Source organism: Callorhinus ursinus, unplaced genomic scaffold (assembly GCF_003265705.2).
Source record: "Callorhinus ursinus isolate GAN/ISIS: 27379988/994484 unplaced genomic scaffold, GSC_fseal_2.0 scaffold6, whole genome shotgun sequence".
Classification (NCBI taxonomy): domain Eukaryota; kingdom Metazoa; phylum Chordata; class Mammalia; order Carnivora; family Otariidae; genus Callorhinus; species Callorhinus ursinus.
This window is the reverse complement of record NW_027397068.1, coordinates 44,106,330-44,132,102: the sequence shown is the minus strand read 5'-3', so window position 1 is coordinate 44,132,102 and position 25,773 is coordinate 44,106,330. Positions and strand designations below refer to the sequence as shown.

Below are 25,773 nucleotides of genomic sequence, written 5' to 3'. Positions count from 1 at the left end.
AAACAGGAAAAAGGCAGTACCCTGAAACCAAATGAGGAAAGTATTTCAAGAACTACACTTTTATTTTTCTTTTTTGGTCCAAAGGAAAGCAAAAGTCACACTCCAACTCTTGATCTTTATTTCTGTAAAACAAGCAAACAAAGTAACACACAAAACAAATGGAAACAATCTCTTAGAATTTGTTATTTGACCTCCCTTCTTCCGATCAACTCTGTGAACTAAGGCTATTGAGTATATTTTTGTGTGCATTTCTAATGCTTCCTTTGCATTTAGGACTGTATCACTTACTTAGTTTGAAATAGCGGTCTTACTTTTCTTAAATCAATGTCCAATATAATTAAACTATAAAGTACATATAATTGTGTGTCTTTGTGTATGTATTTGTGTATGTAAATGTGTATGAAAGAGAGTGTATGTGTGTGTTCATATGTGTTCTTTTAGATTAAGGGAGGGTTTGAGTCAATGAAAATATTTCTTGAGTTCTATGTAGTTTTACGTAGGAGAGCTCTGAAAATAAAAAGTACATGGGGCCTAAATGTACTGATTAGAAGATCTAAATGTCACCAGGAATGACCCACGGAGTGAATAATTTGTTTCCCTAGGAACATATGGAATCCACTGACTTCAGGAAATATTTTCAGAATGCACACATATTTCTTCAAGACGTTAACATCCCAGGGGAGGAGGAGGAATAAAAACATGACAAGGAGTAATTTAAAATGGCAGGTACTGCAGTTTTCTTTTCCTGTGCTGGAAACCTGATATTTGATATGAATGTAGATGATTTTCTTATGATTGCTATAAAAAGTTGATACTATTCTTTCCAAAATTCTCTAAGATTTATTTTTTCCTCCTCCTTTGTGGAATTTTGTTGTTTTTGAATGTCTTAGACTGTGGGTACAAAGAAATCAAAACATTGCACATTATTTCTTATAATGTAACCACAAGAAAATGCAAATGCTGAAGCTCTGATTCACAAAAGAATATTGCCTATTAGTTACGGTATGGTTCAATGGGAAAATGGAGTCCAAAATTAAATTATATTTCACTAGACTGAAACACAATCAAACCTTGATTTTTGTGCATCAGTTATGTTATTTTCCCTTTTAATTTTAATCTTTTCAATATTTTTTATAAGATTATAACACCTCAGGAGACTTAACTGCTGGACTTGGGCACAGACAACCTAGGTTCCAAGTCCCATTTGCTACTAATAAGATATGTGACTAGGCAAATTACTTAAATTCTCTGAGTTTCATCTTCCTCGCCTATAAAAGAAGGATGATATTATCAATTAGAGATTACTGTGAGGATTAAATCAAATAATGGAAGGGAATAAATGTTTTTGTTCTTTCTTTGCTTCCAAATGCCCACTCTCTGGTGGATGTTGCAAATGCTTGAATTGCTGAGTACATTATCTATAAGTCCTGGAGAACATAATCATATAGAGGGATCTGAGCTTGGAAAGGCAACATTTTGTAGAAAATAGTTGTCAGTATGACTTAAGTGAATTTGATTTTCTTTTTCTGAAATGAATCTTTGTTACAGTATAGAGTTCCTGAGTTTAGAAAACCACAGACTTTATCTTAGGGCACAGATTTTAATGACAATTCTTTCTAAATGATAAGCCCAGGAAGAAATACATCTTATACTGCAGCCTATTACTTTCATATATATATATATATATATAATAGGTCTATGTACACCTGAAACTAAAGTTTCATAAAATTATACATGTCTTTGCTATATGTATAGCACTCTGATCTTTTCTATTCTAGTCTATTTCGTTATTTAAAAAATTCTGGTTACAACCTAGTAATTTGATTTTAGTATCTACTAATGGGAGTGCCATCCCATAGCTTGAAAACCTTTTTTTTTTTTTTTACTTCAGATATGAAGTATCTTTGTAACAGAGCCTTTTGTCTGATTGGATTTCCACAAATAGCATCTATATAAGTTTAAAATTTACAAAATTTTTGGCAATCAACTTATTAGCATTCCTTTCACAGTCTGAAACGTCACATTAGTTTTGGACACAAACGAAAGTAATCAGCAAAGTTTTCAAGTTCCAACTTAAGGCAAAACTTAAGTCACCTACCCTCTAATGCTAGTGACATTTACAAGCCAATTGTGTTTGACCACTTACTTTATTCTGTGGTTGGGGTTGTGGTCTAAATAATATCAGGAGGCCCCATACAGGGTTGGCTTCATGGGTTTACAGCCTATTCAGGTCAACAGGCTTTGCCCCCAGAAGGGCCCTGTGTTTAATTTAATGCTTTGTTGTTGCATCTTCAATTCTTAAAAACTTTATCTTAGAACTTGTGTTTTGTAAGCAGAGTTTGATGGATAATAGATCATTCACGTGAGCAGAGACGATATTGAACAGTGTATGTGACCACCATTCCTGGCCATCCCTTTTGCGTATATAGCCTTTGTGATGTCCCATCAACACAGAATTCCTTTGCACTCACAATGCATTGGAGTACAGACTCAAAGCAAGTACAAGGTAAACACGTTATAGAAGCTGCTATGTTACAGAAGGAAAAAGAAAGATAAGGCAATCCATAGTTCCTTTCCTTTCAGTCCTTCCTTACTCTTGGGTAAGCTGCAAATAGTGAGTTGGTAGAATGTGTGCATATCAAGAAGTGAAAGAAAATAGTTGTTAGTTTTATGCAGAGTATCCTTTGTTCTAGTGGCAACAAAATACATATGCATATACAAGCTACAAATAGAAATTGTATAATATCAATGATTCTGCATGAAGATTAGATTTTTTTATATTTGCATTTAAAACTGGCATTGTGTAATATGAAATTAGTAGTAAAATTTATAACAATTTAAAATTTAAATATTCTTTACTTAGGATGACATTAAATAGGAAGTAAAAACACCATGACAGTTTAAAATAGAAAACTCAAAAGAAAGGGAAAAGCTTTGTATTTTGTAATTTATGGCATTTTTTCCTGCTTTATGAACAAGGAATTCCACATTTACATTTTGTGCTGAGCCCTGCAAATTATGTGGTTAACCCAGGCCATATATACATATAATTATGTATATATACATACATTGTGTATATAATAGTCTTAGTTATATAATAATTATAATTGGTAATTATTTCACAAATATGTTAAGAGATAAGAAGAAAAAATCCAAAATACCATGAAGGAATGTAACAAACTGTATCTGAACTGCTAGTATTAATTCAAGAACAACTTTAAACTTCTACTTTTCATAAGTTTTTATGTCCCGGTAAATGCTAGTGTTGTGTGAGGCAATAGGAATATAATAAACATTGGCCTTAAGGAGTTTCCAGTCTATTACAAGTGTTATTTGTTAGTTGTTAATATATAATAATGCGCAATTGTGTTATGACAGAGATAGAGTCAAGGTGGAGCAAAGATGAAGTAATTATTCTTTTGGGTGTTGGGTAATGGGGGTGATGGGGTAATGGGGATCAAGAGCTCTCAAAGAAGCTTTCTACAAAGAGGAATTTGGGAGCAACAACTTTTGTAGGGTTTGAGATATTAATGTTTTAAATAGTGGCACTTTTATTCAAATGGATCAAAGCTAGGATTAGTGAATTTTTTTCCTGTAATATGTTGCCTTTCTCTGCGCTCTAATGAGAATGTTCCCTCAGATCTTTATGCTTCTTCTTATTGAAACAGAGTTTTTACTATTTCCTCTCCTGGAAATCTCTTTGAATCACAAGTAATTTCACCATCAACTATTTAGAAAAAAATTAGTGTTAGCTTAGTCAATATTACTATGTTCACAAAAGTGATAACAGCATGCTTCACCTTAGTAAGTGTTCTTTGTTTGATTGGTTATTGTGTGTTATTGGCCAAAAGCCTTATTTCCTTTCTTAATTTTCATGATGTCCTAAGACATTTCTCTTACATTTAGTTTCATGTCTTTTAATGTTTTATCTCCAGGATTAAACAGTGATTTCTAATTTTTCTACTATTAGATTCTAACATAGTAAAGAACCTTCATCTACTCAACCTTTTAGAACAGTCAACAGATTAAATTTTATTATTTATTTCATTATTGTTTTGTATTGTGCTGAATAGCCAACATTCCAAGTAATGAAATATTTTCTTTCTTGATTCATAATGAAATGATATGTAATTACTCTGAGACCAGTGGTAATTTTCCTTAAGAACTTGATTTTGAGGGATTCCATATTAATTAATGGAATATTTATCTGAAATGCTCTTTCATTCTTTTCTTTGGTATAACATGTTGGTCTTATATTTCACTCCATCCGTCTTATAATTCATGACCTCTTTTCCTAGATTCCCTTTCCCAGATTTCTTAAATCTCACATGTCCACTGTTGACCTGGATACCACTTAACTGCCCTTGTACAGTATATTTTCTGAAAATGAATATTTTGTTCAGATTACTGTTTTATATTATCTTATTTTTACATCTATATTAATTTATAATTATTGTTTGGTTCCATCATATGTTTTTGTGTTATTTCCCTTCTTAAATGTTAGTCTCAGGCTACTTTTAAAACTTGCATAGTTTGACAGACATCTAGAAAAAAATGTTTTGAATGAATGCATAAGTGCATACATTTGAATATTTCTAAAGCAGGCTTAAATTTAATGGGAATATTTTTCTAAAAGTAATGAACCCATTTCCCTTTGTAATTTTATAAAATAAGAACAAGTTTTTTTTTTAAGATTTTATTTATTTATTTGAGAGAGACAGAGATAGAGACAGAGAGCATGAACGGGGGAGGAGAGGGAGAAACAGGCTCCCCCTGAGCAGGAAGCCCAATGTGGGACTCCATCCTGGGACCCGGGGATCATGATCTGAGCTGAAGGCAGACACTTAACTGACAGAGCCACCCAGGCACCCAAGAAGAACAAGTTTTAAAAAAACTTTAGGAGAGTCTGGGTGGCTCAGTCAGTTGAGCGTCCAACTCTTGGTTTCAGCTTGGTCATGCTCTCAGGGTCATGAGATTGAGCCCCCTGTAGGGCTCACACTCAGCACAGAGTCTATTTAAGATTCTCTCTTCCTCTCTTAAGGAGGGCACATGTTATGGTGAGCACTGGGTGTTATACGTGACTGATGAATTATTGAACACTACATCTGAAACTAATGATGTACTATATGTTGGCTAATTGAATTTGAATAAAAAAAGCTTCTCTCTTCCTCTCCCTCTGCCCCTTCCCCCACGTATTCTCTCTCTCTCTAAAATAAATAAATAAATCTTTAAAAAAATCTTTAAATTGTAGGCAGTGAATTAATAGCACCTGTAGAACCTGAATAACCTAGTTACAAGCACCTCAGAAGAGACTCCTTGTCACAGATACTAACAAAAATGTCATTAAAGTTTCAATTTCTTTCATTTCTGAAGTATAAGACCTTGGGTGCAAAACTCTGACACTTATAAAAATCCACCATCACAAAAACCTATGACTAAAATCATTTCTAATAGCTTTCTTTATAGCACAAGGATCATAGTGCCAGCATTAAGGATTTCTTTCCTTTTATGATTTTAATGATTCATCTAGAATCACAAAATGAACCAAAATTATGAAATAAGGCACAAAAGAAAATTTCCTAAACTCCACATTCTGAGAAGACCAATGGAAGACGAGCAAACCATGACAGAAGGAATTGGAACTGGCATCTATTCTTTCACCTTTTTTAGCTTGTGGTACACGATTTGGAGAAAAATGTCCAGAATGAGGATGGAATGAACTGACTAGACCCTATGTCTATACAGCTCCACTTATCAATGAGAGTAACTGCACCTTCATCCAAATGTATGAGAACAAATTATCTTACTTGATTGAAGGCAACACACCAGGGCATTCCCACAGTCTGACCCGTTCCTCAGACATATAATATCACCATGAGTGATGTTTCCAGTGCCCAACATACTGTGAACACCCCACCGAACAAAAAACTGTCATCACTAGGTAATATATTCAGAATATGATCGATGGAATCTGACTGAAAAGTATCTGTGCTGTTCTGATTATTCTAACTTTCAAAGCACAGTTGTTTCAACAGGGAAGAGAAAAAAAGAAACAACCAAGATCGAATTACTCAATGACTAAGATAACAGGAGGACATGCTGGGAGAATAAGCCCAAATAATTCAGATCAGATATCATGTTCATTCTTCTTATATTCAGTTCCTAACTTAGAAATGAATCGTGTATCGTAAGTTCATTTGGCTTACATTATTCTATAACAACAATATTTATGGTGGTGGTAGTTTTCTAGGATTGATACAAAATACCCACTTGATACAATAAAACATATGCTTGAAGTATCAATATTTACAGAAAATGTTTTCAGTTTTTCACAATATTATATAAGAAGTGTTTTAAAGTATTTCTCAATAGGTTGGTTCTTGAAGAAACATACACTTCAATTAAATGAGGAGTTAGAAAATGGCAAGTTTGTGCAGGTTTTTAGGAGGATTCATGGGCATTTTCAAGGTCTTTAAGGATTAGTAGTATTCATATAATTTGGGCCTAATATTATTTTAAAACTTTTTGAGGTTTCTCTTTCCTTGATATGGGTAGTTCTACAGATCCCCAGTTGTATTATCACCCATGACAATACAATGGAAGTTAAGAGTAGGAGAAAGGGATGATCAATTTTTTTTCCTGAAGAAAAGGAGCATGCAGTGAAAGATATATAAGGGGCAAAGTGGTTAAAGTGGTATATTTATAGACAAGGGATAATTACTCAAGATGGAATGATCTCTATTGTCATAAAAATGAAAATACAAGAATCTTACAGCAGACTCAAATCTCCTCAGGCAAAGAAGGAGTTTGTGGGGTGAAAAGATGATGAGTCAAGCATTGGACTTAGAAAGCAGGGCCAGGGTAGGCCAGAAACAGTCACCAGTGCAGACCAAGAAAAAACATGGAAACCAGGACCTGGAATGGAGAAAAATTGCATGTGTATAATGAATATAATCAAGAGTGGTTTCAAACTCAGCCAGGAAGGTGAACTAACTCAATACAGAAACAGTACTCAATTATTGAGTTCTAATTAAATGCCAGTTACTGCATTAATTCATTCACATGAGTTATTGTACTTAGTCCTCAGAAGAGCCTCAGTGATGTTGATCATGAAGTTCTATATGGGAATACTATTTTATAGATGAGAAATCCAATTTTATAGATGAAAAACTGTGACATAGGGAGGCTAAATGATTTGTCTAAGATCATTTGGAGGGCAAGTGGCAAGTTTGAGATTTGGATCTGGAAAGTCTGATATTGGGGCCCTCACTATTGTATGCAAACATCCCCAAAGAGGATTCAATGGTCTAAACCCAAGACAAGGAGATCTAGGTGTAAGATTATCCAAGGCCTAGATTGGACTGTGCTGGGGATTACTTGAGACTCCTGCTGTCATTGGTAACTTCTAATTCCAAATGTTTGGACCTCCCAAATGCCTCGAAAGTGCCAGGTAACACATTTCAAATCAGATAGTTCCTCATCTTAGCCACTAGGTGGTGATTAGTACTATCAACTTAAAAAGAGTATTTGCTAATAGGAGTAGGGTGAAAAAGGACAACAGATTTGCAGTTTTCCAGGTCAAACTAGGCATTCATTTTGCATCAAGGTGTTGAGTTGCTTGTGGTGAGAAAAGCAGTTATTTTTAAAAGAAAAAAATAATATAGAAGGGACAGGTTCTCTCATTCTCTAAGAATTTATTGAGTATCTACCGTGTGCCAGCGAAACAGACACTGCAAACACAAAGATAAGCAGCGTAGAGTATCATGAGAGAAATAAAAATTAACCAGGGTTATATATCAATGTGGCAATTGGCTAGATAGAGATATATACTAGATATGAAATTGAATAGAAATACCCAAAAATGAGATGCACCTATGCGGGCATGCATGTGTGTGTGCGTGTGTGTGTGTGCGTGTGTGTGTGTGTGTGTGTGTGTGTGTATGTATGTATGTATCTACATGCATAGTTAGGGAAAGATTATAGAAGTTTAGGTGTGAAGATACCAAACCTAGGTAAAGATTTTACCATCTATGCTGCAAGATTCAGTATCATTTATAGAACAAACTAGGGTTGTATCAAGCGTACTCATATTACCAGAGTATGAACCAAGAAAATAAAAATAATCTTTAAAAAATTGTTTTAGTAATCTCTACACCCAGTTTGGGCTTGAACCATGACCCTGAGATCAAAAGTTGCATGCTCTTCCAAGTGAGCCAGCCAGGTGTCCCTAGAAATTATTGTAATCATTCTGCTGTTATTGGTATATAGAAATACAACATATTTCTGTACATTGATTTTGTATCCTGCAACTTTACTGAATTCATGTTATCAGTTCTAGCAATTTCTTTGAGGAATCTTTTGTGTTTTCTATATAGAGTATTATGTCATCTGCAAATAGTGGAAGTTTTACTTCTTCTTTGCTGATTTGGATGCCTTTTATTTCTTCGTGTTGTCTGACTGCTGAGGCTAAGACTTCCAGTTCTATGATAAATAACAATGGTGAGAGTGGACATCCCTGTCATGTTCCTGATGGTAGAGGAAAAACTCTCAGTTTCTCCCCATTAAGGATAGTAGCTGTGGGTTTTTCATATATGGCCTTTATTATGTTGAGGTGTATTCTCTCTAAGCCTACTTTGTTGAGGTTTTTTACCATGAATGGATATTGTACTTTGTCAAATGCTTTTTCTGCATTTATTGACACGATCATATGGTTCTTATCCTCTCTTTCATTAATGTTGTGTATCACATTGATTGATTTGTAAATATTGAACCTCCTTGCAGCCCAGGAATATAGCAGCATTTTCAACAATAGCCAAATTATGGAAAGAGCCCAAATGTCCATTGACTGATGAATGAATGAAGATGTGGAATATACATAAAATGAATATTACTCAACCATAAAAAAGAATGAAATCTTGCCATTTGCAACGATGTGGATGGAGCTAAAGAGTATTATGCTCAGCAAAATAAGTCAGTCAAAGACAAATACCATATGATTTCACTCATATGTGGAATTTAAGAAACAAACCAAATGAATGTAATGGAAAAAAAGAGAGGCTGACCAAGAAACAGACTCTTTTAACTATAGAGAACAAACTGAGGGTTGCTAGAGGGCAGGTGGGTGGAGGCATGGACTAAATGGGTGATGGGTATTAAGGGGGGGCACTCGGGATGAACACTGGGTGTTGTATGTAAGTGATGAATCACTAAATTCTATATGTGAAACTAATACTACACTATATGTTAACTAACTGGAATTTAAATAAAAACCTGGAGAAAAAAAGAAATTAAACATTAATATAAGCTATCTATTGGAAACAAGAAAATTAAATTTTTCTCTTTACTTTTATCACTGCATATGTCTGTAACTTTCCTGAGAAAACTTAAGTATGTCTCTCTCACTGGAAACCACACTCTAGCAAAAACAGGCTCTCATCAGTTTATACCATAAAGAATAATTATAACCACACAGAATGATTAAATGTCTGCTTACATGCATGAAAATTAACCTATCACTCTGAGGGCTACTCAAAATTTATCCAAAAACTTAGACCTCATTTTATTCTATAATTTGATCATACTCATGATAAAGAAAAACTGTAATTTGAAAGCTAAAAGGGCTAGTAGAGCAACTCAAATGGTTTTGATTGTTCCAAGGTAGACCCAGTATTTAATTAGTGGAGAAGATGGAAGAATATAAGTCATTTGAGTAATAGAAATAGAGGAACTTTAAATATCTGTCAAGCTGGATGAATGAATGAAAAGAGGGAGTCTTAGTTATATAGACTTTTCTTTTTCTTAATGGTCTAGAGGTGGGTGAAGACTAATATACTTTAAGAAATGTCTAATTCTGTTTTATGGTACCTGCTGTGCTGTTATGTTTTCATCACTATCCTCACTATCCTACCATTACCACCAGATCGTTAGTAAAAATTATGACAGTGGTCTTATCTGCATGGTGTTTTAAAGAAATCTTCGGTCAGTAGTTGCAGAAAAAAATTATTACCCCTGAACAAAATTAGAAGTGCACCTGAGAGAAAATGTAAGCTAAAAAACACTTCTTTGCTCAGGAAGAATTTTTTTTTTCAATCTAGACTCTGAGGAAAAAAAACCCCACAGACTTGTATTGATTTGTAATGCTAATTTGTATTACTTCTGATTTTCAGGAATGCTCCTCTGGTAAGAAATTAATGAAATAAATTATCTTGAATTGGTGATACTCCCAAATCACCTGGGAGAAGTAACTAAGAGGGCATTTTCACACCCCAGGCCACATACAGTTAACACAGAGAAAATAGTTTCCTCTAAGGATGAGCTTACAATAATAAGTTACAAACCAGATGAAGGGGAAAAATCTACTATGAAAAGATATGACAAGAGAATTAAGCACACAGAACTTTAGAATACAGAATTAAGAATACAGAATACAGGTTAAGAACCGTAAAGTAAGTACATTTACATTGATAATACCAACACAAAAATAAACTGAAAAGTATAACATGCTATGAAAAAAATAAGCAGCTTTGAAAAACAACTAAATAGGACCTCTAGAAAAAACAATGTATTTAAAAAAATTTTTTTTATAATAAGACCATTGAAGGCAGGTTAAGTACAGTTAAAAGGAGAATCTCTGAACTGGAATATAGATCTGAAGAGTTACCCAGAACGCAAGACACAGAAAAAAATTAAAAACATGGAAGATAAATTAAGATACGTGGGGGTAAGAGTGAAATAGATCCAGTATTTATATAGTGTGATAGAGCCAATATAGGAAGAGATTTTTCTCAGAAGTGATGAAAATCACAAACACTTTTATATGAGAAAACAACAACTTACTAAGTCTCAAGAAAAATTTTTAAGAACAAATCCATATCCATAAATATTGTAGTGAACTATAGAATCACCAGAGATTACAAGAAAATCTTAAAAATAATCAAAGTAAAAAAAAAAAATACTGTCCACAGAATGTAACTGGACTTCTCAACAGAGAAAAAGACCACATGTAATGGATTGAATTGTTTCTCCTAATAATTTATATGTTGAAATTCTAACCTCCAGGACCTCAGAATGTGACCTTATTTGGAAATAGGGTCAATGCAGATATAATTAGTTAAGTAAGTTTGAGGGCATACTAGAGTAGGATGGGTCCATAATCCAGTATGTCTGGCGCCCTTATAAAAATGTGGAATTTAGAAACAGGTACACATAGAGGGGTGATGGTATGAAAACGCATGTGGAGGAGATGGCCATCTACAAGCCAAGGAGAGAGGCTTGGAACACATCCTTTTCTCATAGCTCTCGGGGGGAGCTGACTGTGGTGACACATTGATTTGGCACTCTGGCCTCCAGAACAGTGTGACAATAAATTTCTATTGTTTAAACTGCCTGGTGTGTACTACTTTGTTAACACTAGCCCTAGTAAACTAATATGCCAGACAATAATGGAATTACAGCTCGAGAATAGTGACCTAAAATTACATGCCCAATTCTTATTCACATAGGATGGCAACAGGAAGATAATCTTAAAGAAGAACAACTTTTCCTTTCAGAGATTCTCTTAAAAATTTCCAAAAAGATGGATCTCAGGGAGAAGAAAATTGCATTCAGAAGGAAGAAATTGGCTACATATATGACATACAGTTTGGTTTCCAAGCACATAAATAAATTTAAACAATCATTAGCTCAACAAAGTAAAGATTATAATGATTAATTTTAAAGATACCAAACAAGGTACCAAATAAAACTCTAAAATAAATATAAGAGAAAAAACATGTTTGTTTGGAAAATAATGATTAAAGTTTAAGCATAATAAGATTCCTCTATTGTTTACAAGGAATACTGGAAATATATATAAAAAAACTCAGGACAGAGGAGTCACGAAAATAGAAGGAGATTAAATGAGCTGATAGAACTCATATTTAGGAGAAAAGTGAAGAAAAAGTCAGAGATGAATTTGGGAAGAATACTAGGTATGAGAGACACTGGAGAAAATAGACGATAGAAATAAGAAACCAAATACAGTTAAGTGGAAATCAGAGAAATAGTAAAAATAAATAAAAATAAATAAATAGAGAAAGCATGAAAATATTGAATATGAATGCAAAAACCCAACATATGCATAATTTGGGTGTATGAACAAAAAATAATGGAAAAGAAAAAATATTAATAGGTATAATTCCAGTTTCTCTTTAAAAAAAAAAAGGCACTTAAATCCACATATTGAAGTGCCACTATGTTTGCCAGAGACAATTGTTTCAGAAGGGTTGACATTGAGATATATTCTAGTAATATGTAAATTTTAGATATAAAGAAAAAAATATGAGTAGTCAGAGAACTAGATAAAGTCACTTGTTATGGGTGTATTTGGGTGGGGAGGGGAATGGAGGCTATTCTAAGTTCTAATTCCACTGTGGCAGTGTGAGTTCTCTGCATCCCATCCATTTAGCAAGTATAAACTCTGGACAAATACAAAAGCAAACATGACAAGAAAAAGATCCCCAAACCACCTAAGATTTCTGAAAAGTAAAGAAAAGCAGGCAGTTTGTGGAGGAGAGTCAAACATGGAAAACTGACTGGCATGGGAGGGGAGGTGATATTTTTCTTGTTTGTCATGGCTTTGCCCCAAGTTCAGACTCAGTTATTAGCAGTGCTTCGTGGACAGCTCACACTTCAGAGGCAATAGTGACATGATTCTGGCTAAAGCACGTAGTTCTCAACCAGGGGATTTTGTTCTGCAGGAGACATTTGATAACGTCTGGAGACATTTCTGGTGTTACAGTGGGGGTTGGAGATTGGGGGTGCTCAGTGTCCTACAATGCAAGGACAGCTCCCCACAACAAATAATTATTTGACTCAAAATATCAATAGTGCCAAGGCAGAGAAATCCTAATGTAGAGCAACCATAGACAGGAGCCTTGGCAAGCCAGAGAGAGCAGGGAGAATTGTAGAGTAGAGAGAGCCATAGAAGGAGAGTCCCTTAATTTAGCATGTGAACCCATTCAGAAAAGTGATAAAGCTCAAGTTTACAATTTATGACATACCCCAAATAATCACACCCATATAACTACCACCAGGGCAAGAAGTAAGATATTACTAGTGTCCCAGAAGCCTCCTGTGTGGAGAAATAACTTTAAGGAACCCATTTTCATTATAGACAAACCAGCTTTTAACAATTATCAACTCGGGGTGCCTGGCTGGCTCAGTTGGTAGAGCATGTGACTTTTGATTTCAGGGGTCTTGAGTTCTAGCCCATGTTGGGCATAGAGATTATTTAAAAATAAAGTGTTAAAAAAAAAAAAACAATGATCAACTCAAGTCCAATCTTGTTTTGTTTATACCTTCACCCACTTTTGTCCCCCGTATTATTTTGAAGCAAAACCCAAACATTTTATACTTTCTACTGTTACATATATCAGTACCTATCTCTAGAAGATAAAATTCATAAACAAATAACTGTAATAACACTAAAAACACCTAAGCATTAACTATAATTCCTGACATTCGTAAAAACTCCAAAACTGTCATAAATGTCATGTAATTTTTAGTGTTTTTGTTTGAATCAGATGCAAACATGTCTTTAAGTCTCTTTCAATCTATATTTCCTCCCATATGTTTTTTTATTCCTTGTGATTTATTTGTTGAAGAAATGGACCCTTCCGCGTTCAGTAGTCTGAAGTTTGTTGATTATGTCCCTGTTGTGTAGTTTTTCATGTTCCTCTGTCCACTGTGTTCCCTTTAAATTGTCCCTTGGATTTAGGAGATTGATTAGATTCAGATTCAATTTATCAAATTATTTTTATGGGGCAAATACTAGTGAAGGTGCATGTCTTCTTTAGAAAAATGTCAACTCAAGTCCTCTGTCCATTTCTTAATTGGGTTCTTTGCTTTTCTGACATGAAGTTTTGTGAGTTCTTTGCCTATTTTGGATATTAATACTTTATTGGATGTATGATTTACAAATATCTTCTCCCTTTCTGTAGGTTACTTTTTCATTTTGTTGATGGTTTCCTCCACTGTGCAGATTTTTAGTTTAATGTAATCCTATTTGTTTGTTTTACCTTTTTCTGCCCTTACTGAGACAGGTCCAAAAAAAATATTGCCAAGCCTGATGTCAAAGAGCTTACTGTCTGTGTTGTCTTCTAGGAGTTTTATGGTTTCATTATGAAATTCAATCCATTTGGAATTTATTTTTGTGTATGGTGTAAAACAGTGGTCCAGTTTCATTCTTTTGCATTTAGCTGTCTAGTTTTATCAACACCATTTATTGAAGAAGAGTAATTTTTTTTTTGCCTCCTTTGTCATAGGTTAATTGACTGTATATTCTATTCTGTTGATCTATGTGTCCTTTTTCATGCAGGTACAACACTGTTTTCATTACTATAGCTTTGTAATATAGTTTGAAATCAGGAAACATGCTGTCTTCAGCTTTGTTCTTCTTTCTTAAGATTGCTTTGGCTACTTGGGGTCTACCGTAGTTTCATACAAATTTTAAGATTCTTTGTTCTAGTTCTGTGAAAAATGCTGTTGTATTTTGATGGGAATTGCATTGAATCTGTACATTGCTTTGGGTAGTATGGACATTTTAACAATATTAATTCTTCTTTCCATTGTCTTTCCATTTGTTTTTGTTATTTTCAGTTTCTTTCATCAGTGGTTTATAGTTTTCAGAGTACCATGTCTTTCACTTCCTTAGTTAAATTTATTCCTAGGCATTTTATTCTTTTTGATACAATTATAAGTGAATTGTTTTCTTAGTTTCTTTTTCTGATAGCTCATTATTTGTGTATAGAAATGCAATTGGTTTTTGTATTCAGATTTTGTATCCTCTGACTTTACTGAATTCATTTCTTAGTTATAATAGCTTTCTGGTAGAATCTTTAGGGTTTTCTATATATCATATCATGTCCTCTGTAAGTAATGACAGTTTTACTTCTACCTTACCAATTTCTATGCCTTTTATTTATTTATTTTTATGGCCTAATTGCTCTGTCAAGGCCTTCCAATATTATGTTGAAGGAAAGGGTAGAGAATGGGTAGCCTTGCCTTGTTCCTGATCTTAGAAGAGAAGAAAATTTGCCTTTTGTCATCTTTTCTTTCTTAATATCTGTGTCTTTAAAATTATTGTTTCATATATTTTGTTTTGGTTTTTTGGTTGTGTCAGGTGGGAGGCTAAATCTGGTCCATTCCTATTACATCATCTTGGACAGAATAAAAAGTTGCTTTAATACCTATCAATAGAACTTCATAAATTGTCCTTTACAGAGCTTATATAGATTTTATTAATTCATTGCTACAGATAAAATGATTGATATTGAAACTTTTAAACATTTGTACAACATATTCAATCATGCATTTATTCAGTATTATTGTTTGGGTTTGACTACCTCCAAGTTTTATTCTAGATAGTCTCCTAAATATAAAGATAAGTCAGAAATGTTCTCTGCCCCCAATGAGCTAATGAGAAACAAGACTTTCTCTCTCTCCATATATATATATATAAAACAAAACAACAACAACGAGATATATATATATATATATATACACACACACACACACACACACACATACACACACACACACACCGATTTAATGATCAAAGGCAAGGTGGTTTAAATGAATTTTGGTGATTTGGTGATTCTTTTGAGGAATCAAGGTGTTTGGAGGATGTGTCATTTGAATTAATACCTGCAATCTATATAGATTTTTGGTATAAAATGATGAAAGTAAATGCTCTCCAGGAAGAGAGAACAGCAGGATCAAAGACACCAAACTGTGAAAATTTAACGTTTTCAAAAGATGCAGTAAGTCTTCCAATTTGGCTAAGATGTTGAGCTATTAATTGAAAAACCTTGGAAAATAAGATAGGCAGGGTAGTTCAGTAGTAGATTCAAGGAGACGTGTTAAAACTCATTGTTTTGAGCTTCATTCTGTGGGCAATAGGGACTTATTGAAAAGCTCTGTGTAGTACAATAATAATGAAAGAGATGCATTCCAGACAGAAAAGACTGGCATCTGTGTGTGAAACAAAAATTCAGTCTGTTGCTACTGAGGACAGGTCATGCATTAACATTTTACTAAGACTTCATTTGAACTCTCCAAAATATGTAACAATGGGAAATTTAATCAAATAAATTCTAAGGTAGAATTAATGTATATTGATTAGTGAAAAATAATTGTTAGGCTACCAGAATAAAAACTACCTAAATTACACAATGTTGACTTCGGTTTTTTACCATATTAGAGTTGATGATTCAGGTGGGGTGTGTGTGTGGAATTAAAAAACATCAGTGAGTTAATTTTATCTTTTATTTGTTTCTCTACCAAAGATAACTTCTGTGTGAGATTTTTCATGCCAGAAGATGATTTGTTTCACATTTTCAACTTATGGTTAGTTCACTGCTAAAGACCACATCAGAAAAACTAATTTACTTATAAAGCAGCTTGTGCTTTCTAATCATTTGTTTTAAAAACCTCTTACATTCAACATCAAAAATATATACCCATCTCAGAGAAAAACCTTGACACATGATTGTACCATGTTAATGATATTAAGTGTATCATATGTGATACTATTTCAATTATTTTGCCTACTTTATAAATTATTATTAATCTCATCAGTATTGTCTTTGGTTTCATTAGATAATAGCACTTTAAAGCTTAAGAAAGATGGCATTCAAAGTAAAACCATCCTCCTTTATCTCTGCTGATCTCTTCCACAACCTTCCTACTTATCAGTGTTACCTTGGCAGGTGTCAAACATTAAGAATTGCTTCATGGAGGAAAAAAAACTTATGAGAATGTCCTGAACTCCCTGAGGAAATGTACAGGGAAAAGGGATCCTAATTTAATTTACACCACTTTTCGTTTTGAAGCCTGTAAAGAGAATACTCCAATTTCAGAAAGGTCTTTTGATTGGTCTGTGCTAAATTTTACACAATATTAACAAACTAAAGGAGGAAAAAAACACATATGGTCATGTCTTGAGTTCTTGACCTTGATACCAAAAGCACACTCCATAAAAGGAAAATTTGATAAATTAGGATTTATGAAAATAAAAAAAATTGCTTTGTGAAAGACCCTTTTAAGAGATTGAAAAGACATGCTACATCCTGGGGGAAAGTATTTGTAAATGATATATCTGAAAAAGGACTAGTATCTAGAATATGTAAAGAACACTGAGGGGCGCCTGGGTGGCTTAGTCCGTTAAGCTTCCGACTCTTGATTTTGACTCAGATCATGATCTCAGGGTCATCAGATTGAGCCCTGTGTTGGGCTCAGAGCTGTGTGTGGAGCCTTGCTCAAGATTCTCTCTCCCTCTTCCTCTGCCCCTCCCCCCACTTCAAACATGAAAAAAAAAAGAACTCTGAAAATTTAACCATAAAATACCAAATGAATTAAAAAATGAATGAAGGACAAAAGATGTTCCACATCATTACCAATTAGAAAAATGAAGTTAAAACCACAATGAGAAAGATGTCAAATAAAGAATAGTGTCCTAAATAAGGAATTGAGAGTTCAGGTTTATGGATGGAAGATACATTGTGAAAATGTCAATTCTTTCTGAATTAACTCATCAATCCAACTTTGTTTTAAAATAGAATTTGAAAAAGTGACAAGGTGCTTTAAAAAATAAAATATAAATGTAAATAAGCTAAGGGACAAGAATAACCAGACAACCACGGAAGAAGAGCACAGGGTGAAGTGAAATTACTCTACAAGACATTAGGACTTATGATGAAGGTATAGTAATTAAAAGAATATGGCATTAGTGCTAAATTGAAAAAATGATGAATGGAATAGAATTAAGATCCAAGAAGTATACTTACACATATATGGAACTTTAGTAAATGACAGAGGTGTCACGACAAATCAATGATCAAAAGAGAGATTGCTCATTAAATAATGACAGAAAAATGGACACTGATAAAGAAGATAAAATGAGATCCCTACCAGGGCGCCTGGGTGGCTCAGTCATTGGGTGTCTGCCTTCGGCTCAGGTCATGATCCCAGGGTCCTGGGGTCGAGCCCCACATCGGGCTCCCTGCTCCGCGGGAAGCCTGCTTTTCCCTCTCCCACTCCCCCTGCTTGTGTTCCCTCTCTCGCTGTGTCTCTCTCTGTTAAATAAATAAATAAAATCTTTAAAAAAAAAGAGATCCCTACCACCCACCATACACAAAAATTAACCCAGATGGTGCAATGAACTGAAAGTTTATGTCCCCATCCCCCCTAAATTTGTATGTTGAAATTCTAACACCCAAGGTATTAGGGTGGAGCCTTAGGAAGGTGATCACAAGATTAGATCACAAGAGCTGAGCTCTCTACAAGATATTAGTGTCCTTATAAAAGAGACCCCAGAGAGATCCCTCACCACTTCTGCTATGTGAGTACATGAAAGTTAGCAGTCTGCAACCTGGAAGACGGTTTTCACTAAACAGTGTATCTATTAATGCCTCGATCTTGGAATTCCCAGCCTCCAGAATTTTGAGTAATAAATTTCTGTCATTTATGAGCTACCCAGTTTATGGTATATTGTTTTAGCAGCCTAAACAGATTAAGGCACTAGGAAATAAGCTATTCCAGAGAATATTTTTTAAAAAATGTTTCCAATGTTTACCCCTCTCAGATGGAACAAATATCTACCCAAATTCAATAGTTTTACATAAATCATTCTTAAATGTATAACTTTCCCTGTTCTGAAATAAAGTATATTAAAGTTGATTTAATATGCCTTTGGTGTTATTAGGTTCCCTTTTATGAATATAACCAATGTGATGGATGCAGTGATGTCCTATAAAATCCTTTAGGGATATTTATTCTTATGCTAAATAGTCACCGAGTGCTATGTTTTAGGGCTCATATCCCAAATTGTATACTTTTATTGTTTCCTTCTCAAGTACTGTCTGATCTGGTATTTATATTTTGCTGGGAAGTGGGAATTGTACAACCATACTTGATAGAGTTTTTATAAAATATTGACTTAAATATTTTTCTCTAACAGGACTGTGTTCCTCCTAGAGTTGGGTACTGAAAGCCTTCTTTCCCTTCCTTCTGCATTTGTGATGACCTACTAACATATATAAAATGCTGGATAAGTAGCTAGCAACCAGTAAAACAGTAACGTTTAAAACTTTTTGGAGTTTAGTTAGAAATTGCTGTTATTCTCAGAGTTTTCCTAAAGAACAGAACTATTAGGATCTATGTGAGAAATTAATTGTCTGGCAGATTATGATATTTTAATTCTACAAAGAACAGAGCATTTGCATTTATGGGTTTCTTTCTCTTCTAATGAGACATCACATGATTACTTATGACAAAGAAATGAGTGAGGGCAGCAGTTGGGAATTATGAATTGTATGACACCCACGTTCAGTTTAAACAGAATAGTCTAAGGATAGTAAGAAAGCTATTTCAGATTATATGTTGATATTCAGATATATGAAAGATTATTCTCTATATACCAACTCTTTGCATTACATGGAACCTTTGAATATTGATAAATTTTAAGTGATTTTCTATTTATTATCATTCTAAAACATTTATTTCAGTTACTGTAGGAAGAGGAATAGTTTTTTTCTTTTAACATGCTTTTAGCGTATTGCTACCAAAATAATCTTAAAGGAATGTTATTAGTAGTTTGAACCAATTTCTCACTGTGCATTTAAGCATATTTTTATTAACATGATTTTATAAGAATATGGAGGAATTCAGATGAAACCAATTCTAATTATCAACAAAAGTTCCTTCCCCTTACTGATAGGTATATAATTAAATTCAGCACTGCACTGAGTTCCTAGACTGGCCAAAAAACAAACTAGTAACACAAATAAAACAACATATTAGGCAGGGTGTTTGAAATACTGTGGGAGTCCAGTGGAAGGAGAGATTAATCCTGACTAGAAAGATTGGATATTCTCACTAAGAAATGGTATTTGATAGGAATCTTGAAAGGTTAGTAGGACTTTATGTTGTAGATATTGGAATAAATATTGTTCCGGTAAAAAAAAAAAAAAAGAATCCTGAGATACAAGAACACATAAGGGAGAACTTACCAAGGAAACCGAAAAGCAGGTGAGCTTTTCCATAGGTAATGTGGGATTTGGAATATGACGATAATTTATATCTTCTGTATATACTAGTTGCGGAGAGGGTGCTTTATAGGCATGACCACATTTAGTCTTCATTTCAACCTTGTAATTTAGGTACTATCATTAGCTGTCATTTACTGGTGGGGAATCCCAGTCCTTGGGGGTTTAAGCTGCATCCTTGAGGTCATAGCTAGTTAGTGGCAGAGTTTGACTAAACTCAGTTTGCTTAAGTTTAGAGCCAGTACTGACTCTTTTGGAGGTGCACTTTAGAAATTGAAAATTTGAGCTGAGGTCTTATTCTCAGACTGATTGTATCCTTATTACAGTAAACTATATTACCATATTCTTCATCATATATACTTCTCAAAGTATTCTTATGAGCTGGGATTGCAGTGAAAATGAGTTACAGAGACATGACACTCAGAGAACACAAAGTCAGTAAGCCAGATGAAAATTTCCTAGGGTGCATTTTACTGCTAGGAAACAAGAGTTGCAATTTGCCTTTCCTTGTATACCTGCTATGTTTGTATCACCCCATTAGTGCCCTTCACATCGTATACAATGTTAAATATTTGTTTAGTAAACATAAGTGTAAGAGGCATGTTATTTGTTCTCCCAGAATTGCTTTCTTGAAGAAACCATTTTTAGCCTGCCCTTGTGGTCAGGAGGGACCATCAGTATTAGTGCTCTAACTCTATTTTTCTCCTAGAGAGTCCCTTGACCTGGACTAAATGAGTAAAATGCTATATTTCTCTGGACACAATAATTGATCCAGAAGAGGCATATCATCCAAAGAGGGCTGATAGGACAATGTTTCTGCTATCAGTTCCTGCATACCAAGAAAAAAAATGTGTTTAAACTGAGATGGATTATTTCAGAGCATGTGAGTCTTTGGCTGCTGCTATACATTTTGCTTAACATTTGGATTGGCATGAATGTAGAATGAGGTTAAGCACAAATGAAAATTGCTGAGAAGTGGAGAGGGAAAATGGCCCCAATAATACTGTCTAAACTCCCAGATTGACTCATTCATGCTTTTAAAAAGCATTTGTTGAGATTACTCTAGACATTACATTACTCTAGACACAGTTGGGGGATCTAAGTGTACAGCAATGAACAGAAAATTTTTCTGCTCTTAGGAAAGAGACACGAATCCATCCATCCATCATCCATCCATCCATCCAAAGTCAAGTGGTTATAAGAACACACAAAAGGGGAGCCTGGGTGGTTCAGTCGTTAAGCATCTGCCTTTGGCTCAGGTCATGATCTCAGGGTCCCGGCATTGAGCCCCGGATCGCATTGGGTTCCCTGCTCAGCAGGAAGCCTGCTTCTCCCTCTCCCACTACCCCTGCTTGTGTTCCCTCTCTCGCTGTGTGAGTCTCTCTCTCTCTGTCAAATAAATAAATAATATCTTTAAAAAAAAAGAACATACAAAAAATATAAAACAAGGAACGAGAGAGATTTTTTATTCAAGAAAGGGTGATCAAGGGAAGCAATACCGCAAAGGCGAAATTAGGGCAGAAATTTCAGTGAAGGGAGGAAGAATGTCATTTAGATAATCCGGAAGAAGAGATCTTGGCAGAGGAAACAGTGATTTCAGAGGTCCTGAGGCAGAGCAAGGTGTTCTGTGTGGCTGAAGCAAGAAGAGGGAGATGGTGGGAGATGAGGCAGAGGGGAGGCAAGACTATGGAGGGCTTGTAGGCTCATTGTTTTATTCTGAATGACATGGAAGACATTTAGATGATTTGGCCAAAGGTGTTAAAAATCTGAATATATTGAAAAACAAAACCAGCAATTTGCCACACCACTATTCAGGCAGACAAGCAAAGGGTTTTAAGCTATAGTGAATGATCAGCCATGACCAATGGTGCTAATGGGTAACACATTATAAACCCTAAAATTTGACTGTTGGTTTGCAATGTGACAGTCATCTGTGACCTTGATAGAGTGATCTATGTAAAGTAATGGAGATGAATGCTCAAGAGAGAATGAAAGAGAAGCCTTAAGACAGTACCATCTCAGGATTTTCAAGTTAAGAAAAGATACCTTTATAGTGAAGCTATTTGGAATTAGGTTTCTGTCTTGTGAGAGCCCAAGAGGCCCAGTTAATTTTTAAAGAAAGGCATCAGGCTGATTTCTGTTGTAACAGTTATAAACTACAATGCTCCGATCTCTTAGAAAAAAACAAAAACAAAAACACCTCTCTACAGGACTACAACATAGGAAAAGCTCTGCTCAAAGAAAGAATTCCTTTTTTCATCAAAATTCCTTGTCCTGATTACTGGTACAATTATTAAAAGCTATGCAATTTGATATTTGAATAATTTGTCCCTAATACAGATCATATTAATGCTATATTACAGACCTCTCAGATTTATAAAAATCTTTTGTGTTTAGTTCAGTAATATGTGGTTAGCTTCTGCAGTTCTGCGTGTAGTAAGCTAATCACTGACTGAAAATATGCATAACTTTGTTTCATGCTATTTTACATTTCACAGCAATATCCCTATTAACATCTGTCAAGAAAGTTGCTATGGAAACTGAAGTATAACACACCATATTATACATAAAGATTTAACATTTTGCTTTATATCCTTTCTAGTGGAGGTTTTGTGCATATGTTCAGTTTCATATTACTCTGTATTTTAATGTCCTAATTTTCTTTTCAATAAAAGCAGAAGTTATTTGATATTCTATCACTCCACTGTCATACAGAGGGAATTTCTTTAAGCTTTCAAAAGTACTTTGGCAGTATGGCTTTAGAAAAAAGAGAATATAGGAAAAGACAGCTAAAGCAGATCATACTCCATAATATGCTTCCACATATCTGGTGTTTAAGGAATCTTTGAATATTAAAAATTTATAACCCAGAAAATATTTGGATTATTAAGAAAACTGTACCATTCAGAAAGGGATTGCAATGTAGTTTGAGACAAAATGATCTTTAATCTTTAGGCTTTTATTGAAAACATTATGTAGTAATGTAAGAATCAGGATAACAACCTTTGATATTGCACTTTAAAATAAGAAGCAGATAAAACAGAGGAACCATTTATAGGACAATCATTTAAAATTATTTAATTGGACATATTAAGTTATTTAGCTGAAGACCTTTATTGACCACTGAGTTGAGCTCTTAATGGATTAGGTGTTAACATCGTACTTTTCAGCATAGGTCAAACCTGCCATGTTGCAGGTCACATCAACCAGTTTAGGTCCTTTTGGAAGATGAGAAACTGAAGTTGGGGAGATGGTCTAGATTGGATTACCCATCTGGCAAGTCACAAAGCATACTGCACTGACTATTTGTTGTATTGTAGGGCAGTGTATTTAAAATTAGCAATATTACAGGGCACCTGGGTGGCTCAGTTAGTTAAACACCGGATTACGGCTCAGGTCATGATCCCAGGGTCCTGGGATTGAGCCCATGTCAGGCTCCCTGCTCAGCGGGGAGTCTGCTTCTCCCTCTGCCTCTGCCCCTCCCCCCGGCTCACTCTCTCTCCTGCTCTCTTTCAAATAAATAAAATATCTAAAAAAATAAAAAAATAAAATTAGCAATATTATAATTTTGCTTCAAAAATATTAAATCACAATTGTTTGGACACTAACTCCTGATTTTAAGAAAAATAATCTTTCCTATTACATCACAGCTAAATTTTAGTTTAAACAGCTTGATGCCTTAGTTTACTTTTCCTCAGTTTCATATCTATTTTTTATTTTTGCTAAAGATTCAATTCCCGTTCTTCAGAGTAGAAACTCCGTCTTCTATGCATTCATAAGACACACAGGGGTCAATAAGCCATACTTTTAACAATGTATTAAAATTCTCCTTGTAACTACTGTGTGGTGAGCAGAACCCTGAGATGGCTTTCAAATTCCTGCCCATTGGTATATATGACCTGCATCACTCCCTCACCTGGAGAGTGGATCAGACCTGTGAATATGAGGGACTGTCACTGCCTTGTTTAGGTTGTGCTGTATAAGACTGTTAGAGTTTGGAGGGAGATTCTCCAGCTGGCTCTAAAGAAGCAGCTGCAGTACTGTGACAGGGCTATGTTGCTAGAACCTGAGAGTTAGGTCTAAAAGCTGAGAGCAGTCCTCAGGAACTTCAGTCCTACAACTACAAAAGAATGAATTCTACCAAGAACCGGAATGAGCTTGGCAGAGGACCCTGAGCCCCAGATAGAATACAGCCTAAGCCCCTATCTTGTTCGCATTTTTGTTAGACACTGAGCAGAAACCCAGCTCACAGGGTGTGTGGACTTCTGACCTACAGATACTGTGAGACAGTAAGTGGGTAAGGTTTTAAGGCACCAAATTTGAATTTGTTGTGCAGCAATAAAAAATTAATATGATCTGACTTCCTCTCCTATCTAGATTCCTTTCACTTCTCTTCTGCCATGGATGTGATAATAGTAGCAGGAGGCTTTACATGATGAATCTCAAAAGGAGTCAAGACTAATTGTAATGGAAATGCGGCAACCTGAGGCTGACTTCTGATGACAAGGCAACCATCTATAAGTGCTGCTGACCTGTTCCACTTGTATACTTAGACTTGTGTGTTTTCTTATTTTGGACATGTGTCTTAAAAATTCCTAGAACACTTTTTTATTCCCAAGAACGCCTACTGAAAATGTAACATTCCTTATAAATGAATGATTTGATAAAATGAACTATTTGTCTTCCCTTAAACAACCCCTTAATATATTTGCATATTTTCTTGACCATATATGTTTTATCATGTTTGTTTCTGAAACTGGGATACAATGCCGAAATCGATGTCAAAAGAAACTTGCTTCCTGAAGGCAGAGGACTGAGTTGTTTTGTAGCTGTCAGTGCCTGCACATGTGTGAATTTAGCCTTGTAGGTATTTTTATAATTGTCAGTTCATTTGACTTATTCACATCATGATCACACAAGCCATTGCCTTATAAATGAAATATATATCCTTCATTGTTGCTTAACATGACTTCATAAAGTCAGTGCTTTGAAGCAACATTGATGTGAAGAGTTTTTGTCTATGTGGGAAGGTTACTTGTCATGGGCAATAATTTTTGCTCACTATATGTGGCCAGAATGTAGAACCATGTCTCGTATTAACTGTGGAGTTGTATCTTTGTGTCTTGAGGCAGAGTTAGGTTTCATGTCGTAGCATTAGGCAAAAGTTACATGTTGATAATATTACCTTTGAAAGTTTACTTAAACCAGTCCCTGTTAGATCAGATTGATGTTACTAAGGTTGAGTAATAGTTAACTAGTTGTAAGGTGAACTCATTCTAAATTCCTGCTTTAACCATGCTTTGTGTGACTACATTTATTTTATCACCTTAACTATGCTTTGTATGACCAGACATTTTATCATCTCACCTCAGATAACCAACCAATTCTTCATTGTAAATGGATTTCTGTATGCACAAAATCAAAGTAAGTTATAAAGGTTAAAAATAAAATATGAAAAAATTTATATCAAATAAATGCAATGAAGATGATGCTTTAGGTCTCAGTATTGGTATCAGATGAGAAAAAATTCGAGAAAAAAAGGGAAAGCATAAAAGTGAGCAAAGTGGCTATTTTTTTAAGTAGGTGAGGATATCATAACGAACATAATGAAGTTTTAACAAAATAAAATTTTACAAAGCAGGTAGAACATCAAAATTGATTAAAGAAAAAGGATTGGGGCGCCTGGGTG

At 34.6% G+C, this 25,773-nt stretch overlaps 1 long non-coding RNA gene across 1 annotated transcript in view; it reads left to right on the top strand.

Moving 5' to 3' along the window:
- LOC141372988 (uncharacterized) overlaps positions 1 to 25,494 on the top strand; it is a 72,763-nt gene extending 47,269 nt beyond the window's left edge. Inside the window, exons 3-4 of the long non-coding RNA XR_012378562.1 lie at positions 603 to 726; positions 24,462 to 25,494. This is a non-coding gene — a long non-coding RNA (uncharacterized lncRNA). The remainder of the gene's footprint in view (positions 1 to 602; positions 727 to 24,461) is intronic.
- The last annotated feature ends 279 nt before the right edge of the window (positions 25,495 to 25,773 follow it).